Source organism: Microtus pennsylvanicus, chromosome 5 (assembly GCF_037038515.1).
Source record: "Microtus pennsylvanicus isolate mMicPen1 chromosome 5, mMicPen1.hap1, whole genome shotgun sequence".
In the NCBI taxonomy this organism is placed as follows: domain Eukaryota; kingdom Metazoa; phylum Chordata; class Mammalia; order Rodentia; family Cricetidae; genus Microtus; species Microtus pennsylvanicus.
Window position 1 is genome coordinate 59,675,843 of NC_134583.1, and position 27,204 is coordinate 59,703,046.

A 27,204-nucleotide genomic window follows, 5' to 3' on the forward strand; every position below is an offset into this window, starting at 1 on the left:
TTCCTTCTGGGCAAACTACCAACTGAGCTATAGCTCAGGTCTTTTTTTTTTTTCTTTTTTTTTTGAGAAAGGATCTCACTATGCAGCCCAGCCTCGCCCAGTCCTTATGCAACCTCTCACGAGGCAGTTCGGCCTCCCAAGTGGTGGGGTTACTGGTGTGCACCATTATACCCTACAGTCTCTGAATTTGAATAAATGGACTTTGCTGGCTTCTGATAAGTCTGTTGGCTGGAACTCACCACCTACTCCATGAAGCTACAGACGCAACCCAGTGCCTCATGCATGCTGGGCCGCTCTTGAGTGCTGAGTGCCTCAGGAGTGCTATTTGCTGAGACGTCTGTGCATCTGTCACTGTACCTGAATCTAAAAGGAGCACCCAACATGGTTGTTTGTGTCTTCATTCTGGAGTATGGTTGACAAAACTTGGGTTAAGTAAATTAGCATACTTTTCTCCTCGTAACTGGCCTTTTGCTATGGGATGTGATTTCCTCATGACAGACAGAGGAGGAATGTGCCCCCTCTCCCCTTTCCTACACACTTAAGCCTCCTCACTTTCCAGGCACCCACACACGCACCCTGCAGATTTACTTCCGGTCCATCTGGAAACCATTTATCTCCTAAGGACTTCCTCCTCTGCCCATTACCAAGAACCCCACTACCCTTTCCCCAGTTCTCACTGACTACACCCTGTCTCCAGGGAGGACTTGGTTGAAATCCCCCAGGCAGGAGCTGACTCCGTGGTTTCTCGAAGGCTGCTCATGGCCCCTAAGTCAGCCCTCCAGAACACAAGCAGGGAAGCTTGCCTTTGAGTGGAGAAAAGGGCGTCTCCCTCTTGGCTATTGTCACAAACAGCAGGACACTGGCACAGCCAGCAGCTGCCCTCTTCAGTATTTATTGCTATGTCTGAGCATTTGTGTGTCTGTAGGAGCCTGTCCGACTCCAGGGGCTCCCTTAGGGAGAGACTAGTGTGTTCTATGTGTCATTACCCCAACTTTCTCAAGGGGAGCCATCCTTTTCACAGGCTGAAGACAGCCTCGGATTGGCAGTTGGCTCTTCACTCACTAGCTGTGTGATCCAAGGCATGTGACTAAGCCTCTCTGTGCTTCTGTTTCCTAATCTTTTTTTTCCCCTTTCTTCTTTTTGATAAGAGCTTGGCTATGTAACCTAGGCAGGTTTTGAACTTCAGTTACCCAAGTTCAGGGATCACAGGTATGTGTGACCATACCTGTAATGGTATCTGTTTCTCTGTTAAATCACTAGCTGGACCTCGATTTTGCAGACAGGGAGAGGGGTGGGTTTGACTCCTAATATGACATGGGTGCGTGGGATCTGCAACTAAGGAGCAGGGCGGAGCTTGCTGATGGGAAGTTATTAAGGGAAATCTCAGGGCTGTGTGAGTTCTTAGGTTGCCCTGATGAGATATTGGACAAGACAGCTTAAAGAAGGAAGAATTTAGTTTGGCTCGAGGTTTCAGAGGTGTCTTACATCGTGGGCGGCCAGGAAGTAGAGAAATGGTGTAAATAAAGGAAGTGGTCAGGGCACAGCTTAGCGTTCCCATGTCTTCCTTCTTCTACAAGGCCCACTTCCACCTTCCACCACCTCCCAATGGTGCCAACGAGTTATGAACTTGTCAGCCTGCAGTATCTACCCATGGGCAATCTATCACACGCACAGCAGGAATGTACTTCTCTAATTAATCCCGTAGGTGATTCCCTCTCCAATCAGGGCAGCTGTGACGATTTGATCTAACCATCACAGGGAGATAAGGGAGTTTCTGGCTAGGCTGAGCTGATGGGGCTGTCCCTGCAGATAGATCAGGTGACAGGCACCTCCTTCTAGGAAGAAGGAGGCCCTATTCAGTGAGGGACACCAGGTATTAGGACCCCCTTTTCTAATGAGCAAGGCTCTCTGCTAACACTGACTTTTATGGGGAAGCATATAGGCTAGCCTAGGAGGCGGCCAGGGGCCTTACAGTCAGGCCAAGCAAAGAATCTTAGTGGGCTCCATGCAAATCAGGGCTGGGCCTGAGCTGTGTGTTGTATAGGTCTGAATCTAGAGGGCACAGGCTGAGCTTTGCAGAGTTCTGCGTCCCAGAACAAAGAATTAGACCAGGGACACATGATAGTGGAAGAAATAGAAATAAATTGCTTTAAGAAAGAGAACATTCTCAAGAGTGGAAGTGGGCCAGAAACCCGAGAAAGGGTAGAGGTGCTAACAGCCCCCAGTAGGAAATGTGTTGAGCTGGTGAGCCCACGTGGGCATTTATGTGGCATCTCCTCTCTGGAGAGCTCCTGGGGCTTGCTAGGTTTGTTGGGGGGGGGGGGTTCTCAGACCTTCCACCAGCTGGCTTCTTTCATATGCTAATTTACTCTCCCCGCCCCCAGCCCTATTCTGCCTCCCTTTGCTGTAACAGAAGACCTCACGCTGCTAATCTTCCTCTCCCAGTCCCCGTCCCCCCAGTTGCTGTAACAGAAGACCCTATGCTGAGTAGTTCGCAGAGAAAAAAAAATACAGCTCTCTCAGTTTCCAGTGGGAAGCAACATCTGTTCAGAGACGGGTGACAAATCCAGATTCTGGAACATTCCTGTGAAGCAAATTGCCTGGGTGCTTTAAAAATATCAGTAGCTGGGGTGGGGGCAAGGGTTAGGAGTGGGGATGAGGAGGGACTCTGGGTGGGAGAAGTCTTGCATAGTGAACAGGGGGCCCTGACTTTCACCCCAACGCTGAATGGAAAGAGTCGTCGGGATTAACAGAAGGAAGAGAGGACGGGAGGGCATTGGGATGAAGGTGAGCAAAGACGGAACTTGATGGGGTTCACAGCCGACCTCCTCTGCTTTCATTAGCCGATGCTTCCTATCGGTGTGCATCAGGGAAGGCTGCTACATGCTGGCCCTCCATCTTCAGAGTTCCTGCATCCAGAACTATGAGTATTAAAAAGCCTGCCATCGGGGACTGAGGGATGGCTGGGCGAGTAAAGCCTGCCGCTGGGGACTGGGGGATGGCTGGGCGGGTGAAGCCTGCCATTGGGGACTGGGGGGGATGGCTCGGTGGATAAAAGCACTTGCTGCACAGCTTGAGTATCTGAGTTTGGATCCTCAGCACACACGTAAAATCGAGCCCAGGAGCACACATCTCTAATCTCAGCTCCTACTGTGAGAGGAGCCACAGGAGACGCTGGGAAGCTCTCAGGTCAGCTAGAGAATGCAGTTGTGAACTAGACTCTCCTTCAATGTCTCTCGCTGGACTTGGAACTCAGCTGGCTGCCAACAAGCCCCAGTGTTTTCCTCTCTCTACAGGCTCCCCTACAGGTTACAGTTGTGCATGCAACCATGCCTGGCTTTTTACTTGAGTGCTGGGGATCTGGACGCTAATCCCCAGGACGGCAGCAAGTGCTCTTGCCCACCGAGCTCCTTTAATTTGCAGGCACTTGTCTTCACTGTCCTAGCGTTAAATAAAGACCGCCTGGTGCTTCCCGTGGCTTGTGAGGTTTATCTTGGAACCTGCACATTGAATCACAGCCTTTGGTGAGCCTCCTCCCCTGTGCGTTGATGACGGAGAGAGGGTTTTATCCCAGGTGTGGGATTCTCATGAGACATGATTCTCTTATGGGTGGAATAGTAGCATTCAGATATAGTCTGAGCCCCAGTCATATCAGCCAATCATATCATATTCAGATCCACAGCCTGACACAGAGGCACTGTAGGTCATGCGACGCTGAGGTCAAGCAGCCCCAGACCACTGCCCCGGCTCTGTAGTTTACTGATGAGTAGTCAATGCTGGCAAGCTCCCCTTGTCCCTGTCAGAATCTACCTCTTTGTGTCTATAGATTCGCATGCCTTTAAACTTAAGATGAGATATGACTATGTTTTCCAAACTGGTCTGGAAGCTCGGGGCTCAAGCAATCCATCCTCCTGCCTCAGCCTCACTCATAGCTTGGACTGTACTGTGTGTGCCCCTGCGCACAGACCAGTTTCTGTACTCCCGAAGCCACCTCACGGAGTTGCACACAAGGGAGTGCATGATGTCAAGTGCCAGGTGGGCTCCTACGGAGCTTCTTTGGCTAGTGAGCCCCTTTTCTTAGACTGGGCTAGCTCCCTTAGTAGTCTAGTTTAACTCCTTTTTTATATTTATTTATTTATTATGTATACAATATTCTGTCTGAATGTACGTCTGCAGGCCAGAAGAGAGCACCAGACCTCATTACAGATGGTTGTGAGCCACCACGTGGTTGCCGGGAATTGAACTCATGACCTTTGGAAGAGCAGGCAATGCTCTTAACTCCTTGTTCTTTTTTTTTTTTTTTTTTTTTTGATTTTCGAGACAGGGTTTCTCTGTGGCTTTGGAGCCTGTCCTGGAACTAGCTCTGTAGACCAGGCTGGTCTCGAACTCACAGAGATCCGCCTGCCTCTGCCTCCTGAGTGCTGGGATTAAAGGCGTGTGCCACCACCGCCCGGCTTAACTCCTTGTTCTTGATGAAGCCTGACTCCCTTTTCTGCCTCACACCGGATGCGGATGGCCACAAGAGGGTGCCAGAGAGCAGGCAGGGGCGCCCTTCAGGCCACCTAGGGAACTTCATGAGGTTGTATGGATGGCTAGCAACTCTGCAGAGCGTAAACACCCTCCTCCCTGGAGAGGCCAGACTAAAACTGTATCTTGGTTATAGCTAGTGCTTCTGGAGGTGGTGACCAAGGTTCTGTTGGGTCTCTGCGGAGTCTGATTGCTCGCTGCTACGGAACTGTCACAACTTCTGTTGTGACCCAGAGTCACCACCCTCCAAACAGTGTTATACTTTATGTTCTTTATGAAGAAGCTATGTGGACAGAGAAGCTGGAGGGTCTTTCTTTTTCTTTTATTACTATTATTATTATTTGTTTTGTTTTGTTGAGACACAGTCTCGCTACATGGTCCTAACAAGCCTGGAAATCATTTTGTGGACTAGGCTGTCCTCAAACTCACAAAGATCTACCTGCCTCTACCTCCTGAGTGCTAGGATTAAAGGCCATGGGGGCATTTTTTAAAAAATGATTCAATGAACACAACATGCTCACATTGGAAACTTTTTGTGATAGTGTGTGTGTGAGTGTGTGTGTGAGTGAGTGTGTGTGTGTGTGTGTGTGTGTGTGTGTGTGTGTGTGTAGATCAGAAGACAACTTGCGGGTGGAGCTTGTCAGAAAATGCCTTTACCCTCTGAGACATCTTACAGTCCCATGATCACATGTTAAAGAATTATGTTTGAAACGAGCTCATCATGCCAGGTGTCAGTATCCCCTGAGATAACCAAGCAAACAGACACCACTTCCTCAGGGCGATGGTCCAGGACCCTGACACCCCTGAAGCCCCGTGTACCCCTGTAATAGTCATCTAGGACACTATGTGTGGTGCTGAGGCTGACCCTGGAGCACCGTGCATGCTAGGCAAGCAGTGGACCCTTAAGTTGCACCCCCAGCACCTCACTGTGCATTTCTTAAAAAAAAATAAGGAGCAAATGACATGCAATTTAATGTCCTTAATCTAGTTTAATGGAGGAGAGCCACAGTACTGTGCAGCTTGTCTCCAGAATGTTCTTTTTTTCTTAAAGATTTATTATTTATTATACATACAGTGTTATGCCTGCAGACCAGAAGAGAGCACCAGATCCTATTATAGATGGTTGTGAGCCACCATGTGGTTTCTGGGAATTGAACTGAGAACCTCCGGAACAGTAGCCAGTGCTCTTAACCACTGAGCCATCTCTCTAGCCCCTAAAATGTGTAGCCCAGGCTGGCCTCGAACTTGTGATCCTCCTGCCTCCGCCACCTTCAGCAAATCCTACTGGTGTGCGCCACCACAGCTGGCCAAAATGTTCTTATCTGGGCTCCCCGGTGACCTCTCCTTCACTTTCCCACTTCTGTCAGCAGTTGTCATCTGTGTGAGTTCAGCAAAGAGGATCGGAGCTGCTGTGCCGGGCTCCGCTTGCCTAGGTCAGAATCCCTTGCTAAAGACAAGCTGGGTGTGAAGCACGCCTATCGTCCCAGCTCCTTGGGAGTTCAAGGTCATATTCAGCATGTGGTGAGTTCCAGGTCCTTCTGGCTACTTGAGACAACATGGGGCCAATGAGACAGCTCGGCTGGTAAAGGTGCTGCTAACCCTGACAGCCTGAGGTCTAGCTGAAGACCCATGACCCATGTGATGGAAAAAGGGAACAAACGGCTCATGTTGTTCTCGGACCTCCACATCTACTCCCATGTACCCCCAATAAATAAATGTAATTAACACACACACACACACACACACACACACACCTGTTTTGTTTTGTGAAACCCACTCTAACCCTAGCTACTTTGAACTTTCAGCGATCCTTCTGCCTTGGTCTCCCAAGTGCTGAGTAAGATTCCAAGCCTGAGCCCCCGGTCTGGTTGATGTCTTCCTTACTATTCTAAGGCAGGGTTTCACTAAGCAGTGGGAAGCTCATGCTGGAAACAGAGATCAGGCCACTTCTATTAGTTCATCGTGGGTAGACATTTGAGCTTGCTTCCATTAAAATAGTGCAGGGACGAACAGAGATGTGCATATATTTGGAGGCCCCTCTGGAGTATGGGGGACATCCCAGAAGTAGGTTGCTGGATGACACACCTCTATTATTTCAATATTGCAGGACTCAATATTCTCCATACTGCCTTTCACTGGGTCGCCTGGTGTGCTGCAGCATCCCCCTGCCCACTCACACCTGCTTTTAGGCAGTTATAAGTATAGTTATAGGTAGTCCAGTGCTCGCTCACCTTGGTTGGGATTCTATGCGGTTTGTAGAGCGAATGACTCACTTTGCATTCCTTTAGGATCCTGCAGCCTTTTGGAGCTAGCCGCTCCAGACCAATGCCTTCTGTATCCCCTGGGGACTCCTTGGCGTGTGGCAGCTGCCAGGTGGAGGGTGGGGTTTTCCTAGGAGACAGTAAGTAGTGCTTGCGCACCAGGACCAGCAGTTGTCCAGAGACGCCACCCACAGGGACCCGCTGGATGCCAAGGATACCGTGGCGGGTCTCTGGAGAGCAGGAGGACGCGCCGCTTGTGCGCAGTCCCGGGTCCTCATCGCCAATTGAAACTCACCATGAGTGACGATTGTGAGAGAGGCGCTTCCTGGAGGTCAGGCACCCCCACGATGGTCATGGGTGGCGGCTGTGACGCGGGAGCTGAGGGTCACGCAGGTAAGGTAAGAGAAAGCCGCGTGTGGAGTGATCTCGGAGCTAGGGACGGTATAGCCTCTGCACCCCAACAGCCGCGCTGGCTTTCTGTGGTAATAGAAGCGGGGTAGTGCCGTCCAAACTACAGCTTGTAAGAGAATATCTTCAAGATCGCTAACCTTTCTTGAGAAAGTTACACAGGCACAGGCTGTAAAACCCCGAAGGTTTCTAAAACAACAGTGAAATGCAGCCGCCGCCCCCACCCCCTCCGCTGTCTGTAATCGCCCAGGGCTATAACTACTGCGGAGCGGGGGACACGTGTACAGGTAGCATGAGAAACATCCCACAATAGCTAGGGCCAAGTCCCAGGCATGGGGCGGCTTCCAGAAGGGAGAAACCGGGGGGGGGGTGGGGGGGTTGAGGGTGTGGTTGATTTGAGGTGTCTCTGGGGTGGAATGGGAAGAAGCCTGGGATTCTGCTAAGCAACCCACAATGCACTAGACGCCCAAATACTAGTACTGCAGAAATCAAAAATCCCTGCCTCACAGCAGCGAAAGGATCTCTTGCCATGTGGTTCCTCCCCACTCTCTCTGCAGACAGAACCTCGGATCAGCTGCTGGGGACCTATCCCTGCCCCAGGAGAACGGTTCTTAAAGCAAACCAAGCCTTCTTCTGGCAGACCATCTTCTAGTTTCTCCCATTTTAAGGCCTTTCCTGAATTTGTATGAAAGAAAAATCCCATCTCTCCTTTAGAAAATCACCATTTTGCATTTGAAATTTAAATTTTGCTTATTATTTTTAAGTTTTTATTTTATTTTATTTGCGACAGAGAATCATTTTGTAGCCCTGGCTGAATTTGCTATGTAGACCAGGCTGGATTTGAACTCACAGAGGTCTGTCTGCTTCTGCCTCAGCCTCATGAGTGCTGGAATTAAAGGGTGTGTCCCCAATATTTCATTTTTCTTTTTAAGTATGAGTATATGTGTGGGGGTTTGTACAGATTGGTGCAGGGTCCCTAGAGGGTGTTGGATCCCCAAGAGCTGAAGGGAATTCAGTCCCTTTCTCTACAATAACAATGCTCTAACCACTGAGCCATCTCTCCAGACCCATACATTTATTTTTATTTCATTCATTAATTGTGTTTTTACTGTTTGTTTCTGAGGAAGGGACTCTTGCATCATAGTCTGGCCTTAAATTTACTATGTAACTGAGAATAACCTCAAACTTAAGAGTCTCTTGCCTCTACCTCCTGAGTGCTGGGGTTACAGGGTGCACACGCCTGGTTTATCTGGTAGTGGGGATGGAATCCAGGATTTCGTGCATACTAACTAGCCCTCTTACCAACTATGCCACATTTCTAGCCCGACTTTGCATTTTAGTGTGGGTATCAATACTGCAAACTAGGAGCAGGAGCATTCCCTGCCCCCTTCTTTCTCTCTCCCTCTCTGTTCCCTGAGACACAGGGTCTGTTCCTGACTTCAAACTTGACATCCTCTTGCCTTAGTCTCTGCAGTACTAGGAGTTCAGACGTGTGCCACTGACCCATCTCTTTCTTTCCTTTTGAATGTTCCCTTCTTAGAGACAGCACTGGGTGAAAGCTGAGTGTCTGAATAGCTGGGGTTTCTCTCTGGGAGGCTGAGTCTTGTGTGGCTAGAAATGTCCTGAGTTGTACAAAAGTCCCATTTGTCTCCAGTGTTGCCAACAATGAGGAGGTAGAGAAGATTTTGCTTCCATTTCTCAGATGAGGAGGGTAAAACTGAGGCTGGGGGTGGGGACTGAAGAAAAAGAGGCGGGACTTGAATTCTGAAGACCGTAAACCACTTCCACAGTGACTGCCAGGCACTGCCTCAGGGGAGCAGGCTACGGGAACACAGTGTCCCAGGGATGGGGGAGACCACCAGCATGTACTCCAAGGGACCTATGGCTCAGTCTCTTCCCACACCTCCACGATACTCTCCAGGGGGCAAACCCGACTCACTTCCTTATGGCGGCTAAGAAATAAAACCCTGAGGTGAAAGGACTTTGCTCTTTTTATTGTCTTGATGCCAAGAGGACTTGGGGGCGGGGGAGGAGCTCTGGCTCAGGAAGAAAGAAGAGAATAGAGCCCAAGAGGGCCACGAGCGCCTTGGGGAAGCCGGCGTGCAGCCCAGACGCTGGGCTGTGAAGCAGGTCTGTGCTACAGCAGGTGAGGCTTGGTTCTTCATTGGTTGGGGAGAGACAGATGACAATGAGGGGCATTTGCAAAACTTTCACAAGCTGGGTCAATAGTTCCCCCTGCCTCTGCCACCAGCTGCCTGGCAGCCTGCCCAACCGAGTCTCCTGCCTGAGGAGACAACGAGGCAGGCAGGCAGGCGTTCTGTGTGTACAGGGACCTGGTCCCGGTGCTGAGAGGGATGAGCCCTGACCGGTTATTTTAGAAAAAGGAAGTATCTGCTGCCTTTTTCTTTATGCCTGCCTAAGCAGTCTCCTTCCCAGAGGTAGCCCTGGCTGGGTTAACATCCCCGCAGCCGAGCTTTCTTCCTGGAAACAAGTCTCCCTAGCTAGAAATGCCCCAAGCTGCACAATGTGCCCACCCAACTCTGATCACAGAGTGTGGAGGGAAATTATTGGGATGTTTCTGCAGCACCGATAGAAGCTGAGATGGGGACAGGGAAGAAGGTCACAGAAGTAAAGAGGATGCTGGGGGGGGGGATGTATCAGGGGAGCAGAAGCACACAGGGCTGCCCTGTGACTTATTCCTTGTTGTGGATGCAGAAAACACACACGGTGAACATATTAGCCAAAAATAAAAATAAATGCCTGTGGGGAGGTAGAAGTTCAGAGCACTCTAGTTAAGACCGTATATATTCCTGTTACCTCCTACCTAGTTAGAATCTAAGCTTTCCTGGTTCTAACTGTGTTTTGGTAAATTACTGGCTTTGATTTCCCTATCTGTTGAATGTTTAAGATGCTGCGAGCTCACACCTCTGTAGGAAAATATCAGAGCTGGTAAGAATATATGGAGCATCATAGACACTCAGGAGTGTCTCCTAACCTCTGTCACTTTCTTGCTCTTCCTTGCTTGCTCTTCTTCCTCTTGACTGACCATCACCCTCATGGATGATGCTGTTGATGGGGGTGACCAAAGTTTAAGGTCTTTGGGCAGAGAGGCCCTGGGGTCACATCCCACTGTGCTTCTGGTCGGCTATGCAACCTTGAAGAAATTACCTGATGTGTTTGGTCTCAAGTTTAGGTGACCGAGATTGGAGAGCTTGGTCCAGTTGAAGACACACAGGCAAGCCCTCAGTACGTGGTTCCGTCTTTATTTGGTGGTGTTGGCGTTACTCTGACTGGGCAAGATTCTGTCCAAACTAGAAAGAAGAGCAGTGCTGAGTGGGGATGGATGTCGAAGGCAGGGAGGATTCGAGCCGAGCATGGAAGTGCTGCATACCTGTGATCCCAACGCTTGGGAGACTGAAGCAAGGGGATTTCAATTTTGAGGCTACCGAGCAAGAATTTGTTTCCAAAATCAGAGAAACAGAAGGAAGGGAGAAGGAGAGAGAAAGAAGGACCTAGGGAGATGGTTTAGTGGAAAAGAGCACCTGTGCAAGCTTAAAGCTCAGCACCCGTGGAAAAGCCAGGCACGGTCATGGGCTCCTATAACTGCGGTGCCGTCAGGGGCAAAGGCAGGAGGATTGCTGGCCACAGCCCAGCACCAGGGTCAGCAAAAGACCCTGTCTCAAAGGAATAAAGTGGAAAGTGATAGCACAGGGCCCCCAGTGTCCTCCTGTGCCCCTTCCCTGTGTGCATATGTGCTCAAAGATGAGAGATGGGCAATCAGGAAAAGTACTCCAGCGGGGTCAAGTTGATGGTGTAAATGCCATCAGAGTGCGATGAATCATCTGTTGGGTATTTTTGCCACCATTTCCCAGAATGAAGTGTTGAGACTGTGTTATTGCTGAGGTCATCTGTAGTCCTTAGGTTCAACGTCCTCAGAGATCAAGCCCGCTGGTAATCACCAGGAAGGGCCATTTCTGCAGAGCAACTAATACAAAGGAGTGTAGGGTTTCCATGTTGTTATGAATGCTAGACCGAACAAATTCTGCTTCCTGGGGTTTTGTGAGTCTGAGTATCATTCAAAACAAAGAAAAAAAACTGTCATTTTTGTAACTTACAAGAAGAATTGGAAGCCTGTAATGACCGTTATTAGCATCCACACTAAATTGAAAAAGATAAAAGAAAAGTGATTTTTCCATAAAGAAGATGGAATTTCCTCTTTTTGAATCTTGAGTTACAAACAGAGTGATCAGAGGAATGACCTTTAAATGGGTGGAGGGGGGGCTGCCTCCCAGATAAATGAGGGGAGGAGGGGGCTGCCTCCTAGGGGTAAATAAGGAGAGGAGGGGATGCTTCCCAGAGGTAGATTTATCTTTCCAGTGTGGGGGAGGGGGAGGCATGCTGGCTGCATGGTTTTGTCTGCAATCTCTATGGAGCTGAGCGATTGAAGTCAAAGGCAGACGATGCTCCCTTTGTTGAATAGTCAATGTTTTGTTCAAGGAATTCAAAGTGACTTGAATCTGAGAAAGTCCCCAAGAGGTTTGTGTGCTTGAACACATGACTCCCAGCTGCTGGTGACTTTGGTCGGGGGGGGGGGGGGCTCCTGGTGGAGATGGATCCCTGGATTGGGCCTGGAGGGTATTAGCCCCACCCACCCTCTGGTCCAGTTGTCTCTGCTTCCTGAACCACCAAGGTGTGAAAAGGTTGCACAGCAAAACTCCTGCTACTCAGACTGTTCCAGAAGCCGTGCCTTCCCACCAGGGTGGACTGAAAGTCTCTGACATCATGAGCCCGGTTATAGCCTTTGTTCATGAGGCTGATTCTGTCAAGTGTTCTATCCCAGAGATGAGAAAAGTATCTGAGAGAATCTGTATTGTGTTCATTTGGATTTTAGACATCACATTCTTTAGTTTCAAAAGGTGTACATGGTACTTAACTGTCCAGAGCAATTTCAGGGCTGGGAAGATGGCTCAGTTGGTTGCTTTGTAAGCGTGAGGACTTGAGTTCAACCCCCAAACCCATGTGGAAAGGTGGGCATTGGGCTAGAGAGGTGACTCAGTGCTAAGAACTCTCACTGCTCCTTACAGAGGACCAGGGTTTGGTTCTCAGCACCCACTTGGCAGCTCACAACCATCTGTAAGTCTGGTTCCATGAGACCAGATGACACTTCTAACCTCCAAGCGTACACACACACATACTCAGGTATGCACATGCATGTAAACACACACAGAAAAACACACACACTCATAGGGAATATTTTTTTAAAAAAATCTAGGCATGCTTGCACGTGTGTGACACCAGTGAGGGGAGGCAGAGCAGGTGGGTCTTGCCAACAGCCTCACCTATATGAGTGTCACGACACTGTAAGACCCTGTCTCAAATGACAAAGTGGACAATGGCCTCCATAGGCTCCGTCCCTCACACACACACAATTTCAAACAGTACAAAGGAGATGATAAAAATCAAACATTTTCTTCTTGTGTCTTCTATACCAAACCTTGCACATCATTTGATCACATGGGAGAGGACCACCTTGTCTGTTACTGGTTACCGTGGTAGCCACCTTTAACCTTATGGGGTCTATTGTCTCATTGATTATTGTTAATCAGATATTGATAATATTATCAAAACATTACATGCTTTGGTGCTATCCTTCATGAACTCTGTTCTGAGGGCTCAGGAGTCCAGCGTACCTGTGTTGTCTTTTCTCCTCTCCTCTTCCCCTGATTCGATCCTCTTCCAGTTTTTATTATTATTATTTTTTTCTTTTGTAGCTGTGGATCAGGATAGCTCAACTTTCACACTATTGAGATGTTCAATCAAGAAACTCTTTTTTATTGTGGGATGTTGAGGGTTGAATCTACTTGCATTTTACAGATGCCAGTAGCATACTGTAATACTTCTCATTTCTCTCTCTTCTCTCTCTCTCTCTCTCTCTCTCTCTCTCTCTCTCTCTCTCTCTCTCTCTCCCCCTCCCTCCCTCCCTCTCTCTCTCTCCATGTAGCCCTGGCCAATGTAGACCAGGTTGGTCTTGAACTCACAGAGGTCAGTCTGCCTCTGCCTCGTGAGTGCTGGGGTTAAAAATGTACACCACCACTGCCCAACAGTTCCTTTCCCCATTGCTATGAGAAAAGCAGTTTAAGGAAGGGAGAGTTTATTTTGACTCAGTCTGAGGGTAAGGTCCATTGTGGTGGGGAAATCTTGGTAGCAAACGCTACATGCAGGGAGCAGAAATGATGCAAGCTGGCCCTCAGTTCCATTCCCTTTATCCAGTGTGGGAACCCAGGCCACGGGATAGTCTCTCCCACAGTTTGGGTGGGTCTGCCCACCTCTGCTAACCCAATCTAGAAACTGCTTCTCAGACCTGTACAGCGGTTTGTCTCCCGAGTGGGTAGATCCCATCAGCCTGACAATTGAGTTTAACTGTCACACACACATGCACAAACATATACACGCACAGGTACGTGTATACACACATACACACAAACACAGTCACACATACAGACACATGAATGCACATTCACGTGTGCGCACAGCGCGCGCAGACACAGGCACACTCGCTGGCATTCAAGTCTCTCTGGCTTTGATAGCTATTCCCTTAGCTGAGTGCTGCTGGCAATGGCCTGATACCTATAGTTCAAACACCCCACTTCATACATTGAGCACACGGACACTCAACACTTTTATTCTATGCTCTCTCCTGCATCACTCACAGGCTTCTAGGCATTACCTTTGTAGGCTGTGACTGTTAAATGTTTTATATTTCTTGAGTGTTGGGGAAAGAGTTTTCTCCTGTGCTTCCTCCTTCTGAAGCTGTTGTTGAAGTCACTCCAAAAGTTGCCCCAGGGAAATTCCCGGAAAGCAGTGTTCCTTGTAGTCACAGATGGAACTGGCTGGGACTCAGAGGAGGAAGCTCTGGGTGCCAGGGGACCTGTCCAGGTGTTTATTCAGGGCGCCGGTAGCGGACTGCAGCTTACCTTGGGACAGAAAAGGGGATGAAGCTTTCCTTAGGGAGGGTCAGAGTTTGTGGAAGGATTTAAGGTTTGGTCTCTATGCCAGCCAGGCCTAGCTTCTCACAGTGTTTTAGCAACAATCTTTGTTGTTGCTGGGAGCTCCCAAGGCCCTGGCTTGGGGAACAGAAGGGGAAGGCACAAAGAAAGCTGGGCTCTGGTAAGTCCAAACTCCTGCTATATCTCAACAGAAAGAGATTCCTAGGCTTGAGGGGTACACGGCTTTTCAGTCCTGGCCAATTAGCCTATCCCAGCAGGCCCATAGCTGAGTTAAACTCCAGGAGTTTTTACCTCGAGTGAGTGCAACACCCCCAGGTTAAGGTCTTAGTCCCACAGGGTACCCCAATTCAGAAGTCAGTGACTAATCTAGGCTTCTGTTAAAAAACAAAATTACAATTAGAGAGAGAGAGAGAGAGAGAGAGAGAGAGAGAGAGAGAGAGAGAGAGAGAGAGAGAGGTGCATATATAGAGATATACACACATATAAATTTTTAGATCACATTTATTTATCTATTTGTACACCTGTGGTACAAACGTGGAGATCAGAGAACAACTCTGGGAGTTGGTTCTCTCCTTCTACCGTGTGAGTCTCAGGGATTGAACTCTGGTTTTCTGGCTTGGCGGCAGTCACCCAGCTCCCATGTCCTTTTAAGATAGGGTCTTGCTGTGTAGTGCAGCCTAGCCTTGAACTTGGGGTCCTCCTACCTGAGGCTCTGGAGTGCCAGCACTGCAGGTCTACACCACTGTGCCTGCCTGGAACTCACAAAGCCCTAGGTGCCAGTGTCTCCTTGATTATTTGTTTATTTATTATCTGTTTTGCTGTACCAGCTGTGCAGCATCGGTCTCGCCTGCAGCTGGCCAACTCTGGACCACTCAGCCACTCTCCCATCTTTGAATGATCTTCACTGACTGTGTTTGTGATTTCAGAAGCAGGCACCACCCCAGTTCTGATGAGCTGAATTCAGGTTGGCCTGATAACCAGAAAAGGACTTGGGGAGACAGAAGAGAAACCAAAGAGTTGACTGACTGGTGGTTCCGAAGTTACTTTCCTTGGAGAGGTTGAAGCAGAGGGGACTTTTCGGTCCTGTGGACTGAAAGTGACTTCTTTGCAGATTTGACTACCACCTCTCTCTCCTGATTTCTTGGAAGATCAGATAAAATGATTTAGTTTTGACTTAGTGATAGGAAATTTTGGTGTGAGGGAATCCATGATGGTTTGGTATGTGGGGCCTGATGTATGACTTCATTTAAGTTTTAGCTAACATTGAAAAATATATAACATTTTTCTGCTCTCTCTCTCTCTCTCTCTCTCTCTCTCTCTCTCTCTCTGTGTGTGTGTGTGTGTATAACATGCGCACAGCATTGTGTGTCGTATGTATATGGCTTTTCCCATCAGTGCTGAGGATCCGAACCCAGGTCCTTACACTTGCACAGCAGTTTACTGGCCGAGCCCCGTCCTGAGTGTTTGACACTGAACTTCTCGGGCCAGCCGGCTCCCACCACTCACTCCTTCGTGGGTTTAATCATTTGCTAACATCGCTTCGCTCACTCTTATATTTCTAGGTTTACTGTCATGGTTGTGAAAAGGGTACTGATGAATAAGCAGATGAAAGGGGACACAGGGTGAGGTGTTGAGGGCAGGCACTTCTCTTCTGTTGACGAATGCCATCAATCACATTTGATGCCCAACCGGTGTCTGACGTGTTGAAGTCGTAAGTTCCTGGAACCCCTGAGTTAAGGGGTGGTATGAAGTCTTCGGTACAGAAGTGTGATCTTGCGATCCCTCCACCTGCTGTTTGTGCCCTCATCTAGGACAGCAGGGTGGGGCTGAGAGCTCTCAACTGCTGCTCAGGCGCCCCAGGAGTCACCTCACTAGAGTGAAATAGGAAGTTCCGAAGCATGGGGCCTCTGTCAGGAACCTTGTTCAGAGACCATATATTAGTTTATTACTATTTACATTTTTATAGCACCAGGGAGCAAACCAGGGCCACGAGCAGGCCAGGCGAATGCTCTGCGGAGCAACTACAGCCCAGCCCTGAAGACTAGACTTTAGATTGAAAGATTCTCAGGCTGGGGAGATGGCTCAGAGGTTGAGAGCACGGGCTGCACTTCCAGAGGACATTGGTTCCCAGCACCTACATGGCAGCTCATAACTGTCCATAACTCCAGGGGACCAACATCCTCACACAGATATACATGCAGGCAAGACACCAATGCACATCAGAAATAGAAAGGAATCATTAAAAAATTAAAAATCATCAAAAAAGATAGATTCTCCCATCATCTCTATTGTTCAGGCGATAACAAGGCCCTTGGGTGCTCCCTATACCTCCCTCTCTCCCTCCACTTCTGCCAGGACAGTCGCCCAGGAGAGTCGCTTTATGGCCAGTCAGTCACTTTCCTTCTCCCTCTGCTTCTCTCAGGCTCTTGCTGGCTATTGAGCCAACCTTTCCTCAGCTCAACAGAACAGGTGTTCTGATTTTACAAAATTAGAGGGTGCTTGATTCTAGAATCACAAATAGGAGTCAATGAGGTTCATTCCAAGACTGGGGGAGAGGCTGAGTGTGGGAGGGGAGCACACTCTGCTCGAGGTTCCCTAGTAGCACAAGAAGACACGGGCGGGCGGCACAGACTGAAGATTAGCAGACATGGCCACAAGGCCCCGGTGATGCTCATCTAAGGGAAGCAGGGCCCATCCCAGTTTACAACACTGGAGCCCCTGAAGGAAGCTGACACGGTGGCCCAGGAGAACCGACTCCCCCAGCTCCACATAGACCAAAGTGTCACTTGATCCCATACTTGATAGGACTGGCTATTTTGCTGCTTCTGTGTGTCTATAAGTTCTTTTTGTTCTTTCGAGACTAGCCTTGAATTCTGCATCCTCCTGCTTCAGCCTCCAGGGTCCTGGGATTACAGATGCACACCGTCATACCCTACTCATGGATCAAAAGCACCTACACGTGCTTTTGCCGTGTCTAACGGGATGCCCCTCACGCTATTACAACCAACTTTCTGTTTTCTAGCTTCTGACTCTTGCTTACTTGTTTGACAAACTAAATGTCTTATTAGTCACTTTGCAGTCAGACAATATAAATACCTTTCAAGAATGAAATACATGTCTTGAAAGCTCAATAAATTCCTTTCAGAATGAAACACATTTTTAAAAAGCAAGGCATAACCATTTTTTGCTAGAGAGTATTTAATTTGTTAGGTGTTCATGCATTGTGTGCACACACATGTGCCGCAGCGTGTGTGTGGAGGCAGAGGATTACTCGGAGGAGTCAGCTCTCCCCTTGTACCATGTGAGCGCAGGAGATGGAACTCCAGTGGTCAGGCTCGGTGGCAACTCTTTTTAATCACTGGATCATCTCTCCAGCCTCTAGAGTTCACATCTCCCCCTCCCAGTCTCAGGTTGGACACTGCAGCCCTGAAACCATAGTGTGGCTGTTTCTTGAGGGGTTGGGAGGGCTTGGACACAGTCTTCAGTAAGTCTGACTCAGAGGAAGAAACACCCTCTGAAAAGCCTCACAGATCTTGCATACGCAAACATTTAATTACCAGGAAGTGTTTACATGCAAGCGAGGTCCTGTTTGCAGTTGGTATTTGGAGGCTGTTCACTTTATGGACATTTCCTGGTAATAAGCTGAAGGCATCCAGAGCACTGTGATGGCGTTGAGGCCCAGCAGTCATGCATATACCCATCAAAGTACCCATACAGACACAAGGCAGTGAGGAAATGTGGAACAAGAATGGAAACTTCTGTTGACACACCTAAGTTTGAGCGACAGATGGCCAGGTAACCTGGGCTACCACCCTTAGAAATATGGCCATCACTTCCCTTTTTGTTGGTACTTTTTACCCCTTTGGCAGTACTGAGGAATAAAGCCAAGGATGCACGCGCACGCGCGCGCACACACACACACACACACACACACACACACACACACACACACACGGCAAGTGCTTGCCCACAAGTTCCAGAAAAGCACGGTGAAAGCTAGGTGGAAATGGGAGACCCGGCAATGAGTGACTGCTGTAGTCACTGGCTTGTCAACTCAACAGAATCTAGACTCTCCTAGGAAGCAGATGTATAGACACATTTGTGAAGTGGTTCTTAGGTTGGATTCGCTGGGAGGGGAAGACCCATGATGCGTGTAGGAGACTCCATTTCAAGGGATCCTAGATTGTGTAAAAGGAAGAAAGCGAACTGAGCACCAGTGCTGATCGCTCTCGCTTCTTGAGTGTGCCTGCAGTGTGACCAGGGGCCTCACTCTCAACTCCCAGTTCCTGAGTGTGCCTGCAGTGTGACCAGGGGCCTCACTCTCAACTCTCAGTTCCTGAGTGTGCCTGCAGTGTGACCAGGGTCCTCATTCCCGACTCTCAGTTCCTGAGTGTGCCTGCAGTGTGACCAGGGGCTTCACTCCCGACTCTCAGTTCCTGAGTGTGCCTACAGTGTGACCAGGGGCCTCACTCCCGACTCTCAGTTCCTGAGTGTGCCTGCAGTGTGACCAGGGGCCTCACTCCCGACTCTCAGTTCCTGAGTGTGCCTACAATGTGACCAGGGGCCTCACTCCTGACATATGGCTTTCCCACCAAGATGGGTTGCATTCCCTGGAGCTGTGAGCCAAAACAAAAACGCTTCCTTTCTTTCTTTTTTTTTTTTCGAGACAGGGTTTCTGTGTGGTTTTGGAGCCTGTCCTGGAACTAGCTCTTGTAGACCAGGCTGGTCTCGAACTCACAGAGATCCGCCTGCCTCTGCCTCCCGAGTGCTAAACGCTTCCTTTCTTAAGTAGCTTTTGTCAGATACTTTGTTGCAGCAACAAGAAGATAACACAGTGATTTGTTCATTCCCCACCACTTTCTCCTTCCCTTCTCCTTTCTTTCTTTCTTTCTTTCTTTCTTTCTTTCTTTCTTTCTTTCTTTCTTTCTCCCCCCTCCCTCCCCTCCTTCCTTCCTTCCTCCTTCCCTCCCTTCTTTCCTTTTTTCCCTCTTTCCTCCCTCCCTCTCTCCCTGCCTTTCTTCCTTCCCTGCTATGTCCCCCCTTCCTTCCTTCCTTCCTTCCTTCCTTCCTTCCTTCCTTCCTTCCTTCCTTTCTTCCTTCCCTACCATGTCCTCCTTTCTTTCTGATAGAGTTTTACTATGTAGCCCAGGCTGGCCTTGAATTCACATATGATGATCCCCTTGCCTCAGCCTCCTGAGTGTTGGAATTACAAGTGACTCCAACTTATTTCTTCTCTTTGAATTCCTTTTCCATCTTCTTTTTCAACAATTCTTAACCTAACCAACTGGCATTCTGTATTTATGCAGCATCTGTGTGTGTGTGAGAGAGGGTGTGTGTACAGTTTTTGTACAGCTTATGAACCATGGTTTCCAACTTCAGTCATTTGCATTCCTCCTCTTCATCATTTTGGGTCTTTTTTTAAAAAAACCATACTTACCCTTACTTATTTATGTCACTTAATAGATTTATTTTCATAGAAATCCACCTGAGCCTGGAATGGCATTGGGCTCAGGGCCTTGCACATGCTGGGCTCGGCAACTGAGGTCTGCCCTCAGCCTGTATAGGTAAACTGATGTCTACCGTCAATGGAGAACGTGGATAATTTCTTTACAAATACGATTGACAATGTTAGTTCTCAAACCCAGAACGAATGGCTAAATTATTAACATGTCAAAGAGGACTTTGGACACCAGGTTTTCCCAGCATCCCTCAGTCCCTACGACAGGGTCCTCCTGGCTGGTGTACCATTACCCTTTACCCAAAACTTCTCCAGCCCAGGGACTGGATGGGGCTTTCTCTTCCCCCAACTGCTCTTCCCTGGCTATACGGTCCTTTTTAGACTTTTTGGTCTCTTGGCCTCCTGCTCCCTTGGCTGCTGGCTCCTCTCTTAGCCTCTCAGTTTTCCGCTCTCCCCTCCCCACTTCCTCAGGGTCATGTTCCCTCTGGACCCTTCTAGACACCTCTGGCTCTCCTCCTGCTCATATCTACAAGTGTTCTTCTCTGCCATACCTAGGAACAGTCATGTTTTTTTTATTTATTTTCTTCATTTATCTGGTGCCAAAACATCAAGAGGGCATAAATGAGCTCGCACCCAAGGGACTCAGCAGCTGCTGACCTGAGTCTCCTAAGGTATGTATGGATCATTTGTTTCTGCTGGCTTCTGCTGCCCACGGTATTTGGCTTCATTCCAAGTTCCAGAGCCCGCTTTGACATTTTATTTTTATTTATTTATTTTGATTTTCGAGACAGGGTTTCTCTGTAGTTTTTGGTGCCTGTCCTGGAACTAGCTCTTGTAGACCAGGCTGTCCTGGAACTCACAGATCCGCCTGCCTCTGCCTCCCGAGTGCTGGAATTAAAGGCGTGTGCCACCACTGCCCGGCCCGGCACCTCGGTTAACCATTTGTCCGGGGTTTGAAACCTAACAGACTGCTCATTGCATACATGGTGTTAAAAGTAAACCTTTTTTTTAGTTTAGTTTTTGTGCTGTGGCTGGAACATGCCTTGTGCGTGAGAGGGGAGTTCATCGCAGCTCCGGCTCAGGCTCAGGAGGTCGATATCTCAGAGTTCGAGGAAGGAAAGGTTCCGGAATCAAGGAGCAGTATGAATGAGCGAAGATTTTAGAAAATGCCACCAAGCAGTGGGCAAATAAGGAAAGAGAACTCAAAAATAGCCAGAGAGGTTCAAGTTGACATTTTGCAGTATTTGGATAGATCCGACCAGTTCGCGGCTTGTGAGAAGCTGAAAACTCACTGCTGTGGTTGGCAGAGATGTGGCTACCTGTTACAAGAGCATGCTGTACAGGCGGGTTACAGTTCGCTGTGTGTGGAGATGGCTCAGAACCAGATTTCATTGCAGTTTCCATGTTTCTATGTATGTGTGTGTTCAAGGAAAACAAAACCATATACTTTTTATTAGATTTATTTTATTACTTATTTATGTATGTGCATGTCTATGTGTGGGTATGTGCCTGTTCTTGTGGGTGTCCCAAGGGACCCGAAGAGGGAGTCAGGCTCCCTGAAACTGCAGTTATAGGCACTTCTAAAGCAGCCTGGTGTGGGTGGTGGGAACAGAACTTAAATCCTCTGCAAGAGGAACAAGTGTTCTTAAACACAAAGCCATCTCTCTAGCTTCCCATATTTTAAATTCTTTTTAGATTAGATTGAGTGAAAGAAACCAGTCTAAATGGGCTGCATATTATGGGATTCCATTTATAGAACTTTTTGGTAAAAGGCAAAGCTATGTGAGCAGAGAACGGGTCTCTGTGGTCTAAGGGTAGGAGGAGGCGGCCGTACAGGGCAGCAGCAAGGAGTTTTGGGTAATATTCTATGCTGATGATAAAAATACTATGCCAGTCAGCTTCCCATTACAGTAACAAATACCTGAGCTGACCAGCCTACAAAGAGGAAAGTTTATTTGGCTCACAGTTTTGGAAACTCCAGTCTGGTCATTGGGCCTGTTGCTTTGGGCTGATGGCTTCTATCAAGACAAGGAGAAGAAGGAGCTGAAGGCTCGTGTCTCCTTTAAGGGCACCCCACCCAACCCCAGTGACCCAAGACCTCCTACTGGGCTCCACTTCTCACAGGCTCCATCAACAACCCGCAGCAGCACCAGTGGGGGAGCAAACCTTGAACACACAGGCCTTTGGGAAGACATGACCCCTAAGAGCAGCCACACGTTTAAACCAAAAGTCACTGCATGTTAAAGTAAAAATAAAATTTGGGTGGTGCCCATGATCCAGTTTACTGTCAACACAAGCAAATGAGCAAACAGCTCATAGCTCTTGCCTTAAAAGGGAAATACAATTATTCTAGAGTTAAATTTGAGTGACCCTGGTCTGGGAGCACAGATTTAGGTTGCCTCCAAATTGGAAAGTCCATACTCCAATGCGGAAGCAGTTTCATAGTTTTGAAGAACAAAACCAGTCATGAATCAAGGCAAATGTAAAACACATTGGTGGGGACATCAGAGAGGCATTTACAGAGAGATGGGGGACACTTTCCTATAGGGCTCAGATGCCATTTAATAACAGTCTGGGCTTTAAGTTGGTGGACGCTAATGGTCTAATAAATTAATAGATTCCGAAAAGGGCTTTGGAATCTATTAGCCACCAGATGTTAGTTCTGACACAGAACTGGGCAAGGAATGGCTGACCTAGAGGTAAGAACTAGCCCAAGCTAAGGTAATTGCCCTCAGGATCCAAACATTCCAATTGCTGCAATTCTAGTCAGTCTTGGCAGACACAGCTTCTTTTCAGGAATTCCACATTGCTATGTTTTGACTGGATGAGGGTACAAGAGCTACTTGTATTCAGAAGCACTTCAGAGTTTGGATTTTGAGAGTGGAATGTTGACATTTTCCCAGCCTAGAAATGGCACCACGTTCTCCCTGTCGGCCCCGTGGCCACCAGGGAGGCAGCCAGTATGCGCAGCGTTTGCAGTACCGATGAGGGAGACGCTTTGGACGTTCATCTGTTTGTTTCACAGCCTCTCCAGCTTACTGTTGGGTTTCTCGGGACGCGACCTGTTCAGAAGTCAGGAGTGTCTGCAGTGTGATTCTGGACACATGCTGTGGCTTCTGCTTGCTGCTTCATTTGGTCTTTATTGGAAAGGACATCATGCCATAGGCTGCTGAAGAGACCCAGAGAGGGCAGGACACATTGATCCGAGGAAGGACCTAGGTCCTCCCCACTATATCCAGGCTGAGCAAGGTATCCATCCTAAGAGAATGGGTTCCTAAAAGCCAGTACAAGCATCAGGGACAAATCCTGGTGTCACTGTCAGTGTGGCCCTGGAGTCTGCCACAGTAATACAACTGTCACCCACATTCAGAGGGTCTGTCTTGGTCCTATGTTCGTCCCTTCCTGTCCAGCCAGAGTTGGTGAGCTCCCACTAGCTCAGGTAAGCTGTTTCAGTGGGTGTCCCCATCATGGTCTTGACCTCTTTGCTCATATTCTCATTCTTCTACTGAACGTTGGGAGCTCAGATCAGTGCTCCACTGTGGGTCTCTGCTTCTGTCTTCATCAGTTGCTGGATGAAGGTTCTATGGTGACATTTAAGATAGCCTTCAATCTGACTATAGGGCAAGGCCCGTTCGGGCACCCTCTCCATTATTGCTTAGGGTCTTAGCTGAGGTCATCCTGTGGATTCCTGGGAAATTCTCTAGTGTCGGGTCTCTTGCTAACCCCATAGTGGCTTCCTCGATCAAAATATCTCTTTCCTTGCTCTCGGTCTCTGTACTTCCCCCATCTCAACCATCCTATTCCCTCAAGTTCTCCTCACCCCTCCCCTTCTCCTTCTCTTTCACCCTCCCTTCTCCTCCCCACACCCATACTCCCAATTTTGTCAGGAAATTTTGTCTAGTTCCCCTTTCCAAGGGAATCTATATATGTTTCTCTTAGGGTTCACCTTGTTACTTAGCTTCTCCATGGACTATAGGTTCATTATCCTTTGTTTTGTTTTTTTTAATATTTATTTATTTATTATGTATACAATACTCTGTCTGTGTATATGCCTGAAGGCCAGAAGAGGGCACCAGACCTCATTACAGATGGTTGTGAGCCACCATGTGGTTGCTGGAAATTGAACTCAGGACCTTTGGAAGAGCAGGCAATGCTCTTAACCACTGAGCCATCTCTCCAGCCCCCATTATCCTTTGTTTTACAGCTAGTATCCACTTATGAGTGAGGGCACACCATGTTCATCTTTCTGGGTCTGGGCTACCTCACTCAGGATGCTTTTTTCTAGTTCTATTCATTTGCATGCAAATTTCAAGATGTCATTATTTCTTACCACTGAGTACCATTGTGTAAAAGTACTACATTGTTTTTTATCCATTCTTCGGTTGAGGGGCATTTGGGTTGTTTGCAGGTTCTGACTATTACAAATAATGCTGTTATGAACGTAGTTGAACATAGTCTTTGTAGTATGACTGAACATCCTTTGTGTATATGCCCAGTATACTGGGTCCTGAGGTAGGCTGATTCCCAATTTTCTGAGATACTGCCATACTGATTTCCAGAGTGGTTGCACAAGTTTGCATTCCCACCAGCAATGGAGAGTGTTCCCCTTACTCCACATCCTCTCCAGCATAAGCTGTCATTGGTGTTTTTGATCTTAGCCATCCTGATTGCTGTAAGATGGTATCTCAGAGTGGTTTTGATTTGCATTTCCCTGATGGCTAAGGATGTCGAACATTTCCTTAAGTGTCTTTGGCCATTTGTGATTCTTCTGTTAAGAATTCTCTGTTTACATCTGTACCCCATTTTTTAATTGAATTATTTGGAATTTTGGTGTCTAATTTTTTGAGTTCTTTGTATATTTTAAAGATCAGACCTCTGTCTGTTGTATGGCCAGTGAAGATCTTTTCCCATTCAATAGGTTGTCTTTTTGTCTTATTGACCATGTCCTTTGCTTTACAGAAACTTCTCAGTTTCAGGAGGTCCCATTTATTTATTGTTGCTCTCAGTGTTTGTACTACTGGAGTTATATTTAGGATGGTTTCCTGTGCCCATGCATTGAAGGCTACTTCCTGCTTTCTCTTCTATCAGGTTTATGTGGTCAGATTTATATTTAGGTCTTTAATCCATTTGGACGTGAGTTTTGTGCATGGGGATAGATAAAGATCTATTTGCATTCTTCTATATGTTGACTTCCAGTTATGCCAGCACCATTTGTTGAAGATGCTTTCTTTTTTCCATTGTACAATTTTAGCTTCTTTGTAAAAAATCAGGTGTTCACAGGTGTGTGGATTAATATCCAGATCTTTGATTAGATTCCATTGGTCCACCTGTCTGTTTTTATGCCAATACCAAGCTGTTTTCATTACTGTAGCTCTATAATAGAGCTTGATGTCAGGGACGGTGATGCCTCCGAAAGTTGTATTGTTTTGGCTATCGTGGGTTTTTTGTTTTTCCATATGAAGCTGAGTATTGTTCTTTCAAGGTCTGTGAAGAATTGTGTTGGGATTTTGATGGGGATTGTATTTATTCTATAGATTGTTTTTGGTATGATTGCCATTTTATTATGCTGATCTTACCTACCCAAGATCATGGGAGATCTTTCCATTTTCTGGTATCTTCTTCAGTTTCTTTCTTCAAAGACTTAAAGTTCTTGTCAAACAAGTCTTTCACTTCTTTAGTTAAGTGTTACCCCAAGATATATTTTTATTTGTGGTTATTGTGAAGGGTGGTGTTTCTCTGATTTCTTTCTCGGCTTCTTTATTGCTTGTGTGGAGAAAGGCTACTGATTTTTTTTTTTAGTTGATCTTGTATCCTACCACATTACTGAAGGTATTTATCAGCTGTAGGAGTTCCCTGGTAGAGTTTTTGGGATCACTTATGTATAATATCATATCACCTGCAAATTGCAAAAGCTTGACTTCTTCCTTTCCAATTTGTATCCCCTTGATCTCCTTTTGTTGTCTTATTACTACTCTAGCCAGAACTTCAAGCACTATATTGAATAGATATCAAAGAGAGTGGACAACCTTGTCTTGTTCCTTTTTTTAGTGGAATCGCTTTGAGTTTCTCTCCAATTAATTTGATGTTGGCTGTTGGCTCGCTGCATATTGCTTTTATTATTTTAAATATGTTCTTTGTATCCCCAATCTCTCCAAAACTTTTATTATGAAGGGGTGTTGGATTTTTTGACAGCTTTTTCAGCATCTAATGAGATGATCATATGATTTTTATCTTTCCGTTTATTTATAACATTGATAGATTTTGTATTTTGAACCATTCCTGCATCTCTCGGATGAAGGCAACTTGATCATGGTGGGATGATTTTTTTTTTGATGTGTTCTTGGATTTGGTTTGCCAGTATTTTATTGTGTAATTTTGTATCAATGTTCATGAGGGAGATTGGTCTGTAATTCTCTTTCTTGCTTGAGTCTTTGTGTGGTTTTGGTATCAGGGAAACTGTAGTCTCATAAAAAGAGTTTGGCAATGTTCCTTCTGTTTCTATTATGTGGAACACTTTGAGGAGTATAGGTATTGGCTCTTCTTTGAAGTCATGGTAGAATTATGCACTGAAATCATCCCTTCTTGGGCTTTTTAATTTTTTTACTTATTTTTTTGGGGAGGCTTTTGATGACTGTTTCTATCTCCTTGCAGGTTATAGGTCTATTTAAATTGCTCACCTGGTCTTGATTTGATTTTGGTATATGGTACTTATCCAGAAAATTGACTATATATATATATATATATATATATATATATGTGTGTGTGTGTGTGTGTGTGTGTGTGTGTGTGTGTGTGTGTGTGTGTATACATTTTTCAATTTTGTGGAGTACAGGTTTTTGTAGTATGACCTGATGATTCTCTGGATTTCCTTGCTGTCTGTTATTATGTCCCCCTTTTCATTTCTGATTTTGTTAATTTGAATATTCTCTCTCTGCCTTTTGATTGGTTTGGATAATGGTTTGTCTATCTTGTAGATTTTCTCTAAGAACCAGCTCTTTGTTTCATTGATTCTTTATATTGTTTTCTCTATCTTATTGATTTCAACCCTCAGTTTGATTATTTCCTTTCATCTACTCCTCCTGGTGAGTCTGCTTCTTTTTGTTCTAGAGCTTTCAGGTGTGCTGTTAAGTCACTAATGTGAAATTTCTCCACATTCTTTATGTAGGCACTTAGTGTTATGAAGTTTCCTCTTAGCACTACGTTCATAGTGTCCCATATGTTTGGGTACATTGTGCCTTCATTTTCACTGAATTCTAGAAAGTCTTTACTTTCATCTTTGTTTCTTCCTTGACCCAGGGGTGGTTCCACGGAACAATGTTCAATTTCCATGATTTTGTAGGCTTTCTGTAATTAGTGTTGCTGTTAAATTCTACCTTTGAAGCATGGTGATCCGATATGATACAGGGGGTTATTCCAATTTTTTGTATCTGTTGAGGTTTGCTTTGTCACCGAGTATGTGGTCAATTTTAGAGAAGGTTCCATGAGGTTCTGAGAAGAAGGTATATTCTTTTGTGTTTGGGTGAAATGTTCTGTAGATGTCTGT

At 46.9% G+C, this 27,204-nt stretch overlaps 1 protein-coding gene across 4 annotated transcripts in view; it reads left to right on the forward strand.

Moving 5' to 3' along the window:
- The first annotated feature begins 6,813 nt into the window (after positions 1-6,813).
- The window catches only part of Tmc5 (transmembrane channel like 5), an 85,394-nt gene continuing 65,003 nt past the window's right edge, over positions 6,814-27,204 (forward strand). Inside the window, exon 1 of one of the 4 annotated variants that reach the window (XM_075972006.1) lies at positions 6,814-7,186. The gene's annotated coding sequence lies outside the window, so the exon portion shown is untranslated. Of the gene's footprint in view, positions 7,187-9,216; positions 9,343-27,204 lie in introns of those variants that run through there. The other 3 variants (XM_075972007.1, XM_075972005.1, XM_075972008.1) reach the window with 3 other exon arrangements.